Below are 4,044 nucleotides of genomic sequence, written 5' to 3'. Positions count from 1 at the left end.
TCTTAAGAGAAAGGCAGCTCTTTCACATGCAAATGTTCTCCCATAGAAAGAACTGATTCATTAAATTTTGTCAATGATAAAAATACATTTTCTCTTTCCAAAGAAAGCCCAGCCCTCAGAAAAAAATTTCAGGAGCTATTTTGCAAGAGTTAGGAGGGTGAATTAATTCCTATTCATAGATGTCAGCCTCATCTAGTTGGAGCAGTATCACACAGGGTCATTTATTTTCTTTTTGATGGCAAAAGTTGTAGATAACTTGATGAGCAATTGGAAATGACCCACAGAACCTGTAAATTTACCTGATTACAGAAAAAAATCTCCACTACAAGTTTTAGCAGGGGTCTCCTTTCAAATGTTTTCTCGGATAGTGAGGATATGTGTATATTATGCAGGCTCTATTCTCTCTTCTTTTGAGAGTTAATTCCTTATGATCCCTGACATATCAGGAATCACTGGCCTCAGGAATAACTGGCCCTCCAGAGCCCAACTATCATTTGGAAATTATAAAAAAAATTTAAAAATTAATCTATAAAGACAAAGGTAACATGAGGTAATATCTGAACTAGATATCACTATGGAGTCACCAATCTTTGCTTATATATGTGTGATCCTATTTACACAAACAAAACAAAGCAAAACAAAAACAGATGGAAACAATGTAAATGTAATAACCATTTCTAATGTATTATCATTTGTCCCTTCCATTGCCCATGTATTTCGTTGTGAGAAAGTCTGGTAATCATATATTTGACCTTCTCCTAACAGAGTTTGCTTTATACATAGAAGTTTTACCTTTTTAAGCACATAAACCTATTTATATTTTCTTTACTAAGTGTGGAAATGAAGGCAATAAGAAATGCTCTTAGTTTGCATCCTAATAAAATTTACAGTTTAGCTTTTTGACATTCAACTTTTTAAAGTAATATTACATCAATTTGTTGTATGATCCGAGGCAAGGATCTAATTGGATATTTGACTCCAATAGCTAAGGAATAACCCTGGTATTATTGATTGAATAAATCAACATTTCCTTATTAATTTATAGTTAACTAGAATTTTAAAATATTGTTTTATAAATTTAAATAATTCATTAAAATCCACTGACTTTTGTATAAATTGTAAACTTTGGAGTTAAAAAAAATCTTAGAAGGCATAGGCCATTTTTATATATCTGTTCTTTGTGAAAACTACTTTTCTAGAATATAAATAATGTTTTATATTTGTTGTTGTATGAAATTTGATATTCAGAAAACATGAAAGATATTGTATAAAACATCCATTAGAGGAATTACTGTTTAAGTTTGGGTGTAATTGCCTCATCTTTTTTCACATCTTTTTATGGTTTTCTTAAAATTGAGCTCAGCATATATGTCTTTCCAGCAGAATATCAGGGTATTGCATACTATTTAAGAGTCTTCCCAAAGCATGCCTTTTAATATTATGCATATATATATATATATGCAGTCCATATTATGGCATTTTGTCATTTAAAAAATTTTTCTAACTATTAAGATAATGCTTTCATAAATTTTCTTATTCATATTTTGTTTAGATTAATTCATTATTTTTGACTATCCAGCATTCAACTACTTTTTATCCACTACATTGTCCCCTCCCCACCACTGCCCCCCCCCCCACCCCCACAGTCTTTTTCACCATTCTTTCTAATGCAAATTTACTTCCAATTGCTTTCCTGTTTTTATTCTGCCTCCTACAGTACCTACAGTGATACTTTTAAAAATAAGTTAGGGGATGGCACTCTTCAGCACAGAATTCTAGAAAGGCTTCCCATTTCACCTAAAGTCCAATCCAAAGTCCTTGCACAGGACCACAAGCCCCAATATGAACTGGCCATTGTTAGTTTTCCACCTTAAATCCACCATGCCCCTCATTCCTTTTATCCACACCAGCCTCAAACACTCTAGACACATGCCAGCCTTAGGCCTTTGCTCTCATCGACTCATGTATCTCTTTGGGCTACTCCCTCAGCCCTTGACATTTCTGTGGTGGTGAAGGGTGAGAACAATGGAACCAGATTGTCCAGCTGCAGATTTTGGCTCTGTCTTTTATAGGATTTCAGAACTTGGTTGAGTCACATAATATTTCTGTGTTTTGTTTTCATCATCACTAAAACAGGCATAGTAATAGTAACTGCATCAAATGCAGCTTGTGAGAATTAAATGACATAAAATACATAAAGATCTAGAATATTGTCAGGATATCATAAGTGCTATATTAACATTAATTACTATAATTAATTACCTTTGCTGATTTATATATTTCTCCATTTCATTTGCATTTATATAGTATTTTTACATTAGCTTGTTTGTTGTCATTGTGATTTTGTTATGGGAAAGGGTTTTGATCCTTGGATGTTTCATTTTTACTTTATCTGTAGTGTCTAAGACAAACAAAGAGTGCAAGAAACAACTGTTGAACAAAAAATATATATCAAAAGATTTTGATAGTTTGACTCCCAGCAGTGTTGCAAGAATGACGATTTTTTCTGTACTAACATTGAGAACTATATAGATATATTTAATGTTTCAATATGCAATTGTATATTATATCTATTATATACTATACATATTCATTACATTTTGTATATTTTTCATTTTGCCTAAATGATTATTTAAAAACAGATATCTATGCCTTTATGTGAGTGTTTTGGTCATTAGCATAATAACTACTTTTACATTTGCCATTTATTCACATCTCTTCCATTTCTAATCATCCATACCCTTTGGTGTCCTTTCATCATGTATTTTCAGTTTTTGTTGTTTTTCTTTTTTTACTGATTTATAGAAATATTTTATTTTAATATGCTATTATTTATTGCAAAGCTTCCCATTTTAATTTATGCATTATAATTTTATTGATGATGCTTTTAAACATATAGAAGTTTACATCTTTCTCTTTCTTCCTCCTTCTTTCCTTCTTTCCACTTTTCATTTCTTCCTTCCTTCCTTCTTTCCTTCCTTACATCCTTCCATTTCCTATACTAAGAAACACTTTCTGAATCTTAAATGTTATGTTAATGTGCATCAGGAACATTTCATGCTTTTTAAAATACTGAAACCTTTAAACAATCTATAATTAAATTTAGTATGTGAAATACAAAGAATCTACAAAGTAGCCCCAAGTTTTCCCCATATAACTGATTACAGAGTTTCATTAATGAATCTTTATCCTTTCCCTATTTATTCAAAATAATTAACATTTACTATACTCAAAATACTATGTTATGTGCTCGGGACCCAGCAGTGAGTACATAGAGTCTGCTCTTATGCCACACAGTCTAGTGACAGAAGCAATAATGCACAGTGAAATAAATAGATTTTCCCAAATTGTGGTCAATTATGAAAAAAATTGTGTAATATGCTGAAAACATATAATAGGACAATTTGACCTAAAATAAATCCACTAAAATTCTGTTCAGATATGAATGAGTAGCAGCCTAACAGGCAAAAATTAAATCCTTGAAGTATTCCTTCTCAACTTGGTTTTTCTTCTCTGATTTTTCATTATGCATCACTAATAGAGCTATTTTTGCTACCTGTACCACACTGTTACAGATTGAATACGCTTTAATATATGGTAGTGTATTTTTTGCCTAAACAATAAGGCCCCTCCATTATTTTTCAATCTATTATATATATATGTTAATATATAATTGCATGCAGTTGTTTTAACATACAATTATATGATATTTATAATATATAATACACACATAATTATATATTTATATAAGCAGAGTAATTATATATAAATATTTATAATACATAGTTAACATATAATAATATTCAACATGTTATTTTACATAAATTCTTCAAATTATTGCAAATTATGTAAATTGCTATGTAAATTATACCATTTTCCACAAAAATTAATTTGATTATAATTGCATCATTTTTATAAATTAATTTGAAAGTAGTATGCATTAATATCTTTCTGGTAATAAAAAAATTGCCTTTGCTTTGCTTATATTTAAGCCTACTATTATTTTCCTAAACATTATTGTACTTGGTTCCTCTTTCTTATTGT

The sequence above is a fragment of the Tamandua tetradactyla genome (genome assembly GCF_023851605.1).
Source record: "Tamandua tetradactyla isolate mTamTet1 chromosome 22 unlocalized genomic scaffold, mTamTet1.pri SUPER_22_unloc_3, whole genome shotgun sequence".
Lineage (NCBI taxonomy): Eukaryota > Metazoa > Chordata > Mammalia > Pilosa > Myrmecophagidae > Tamandua > Tamandua tetradactyla.
This window is presented reverse-complemented; position numbering follows the sequence as displayed.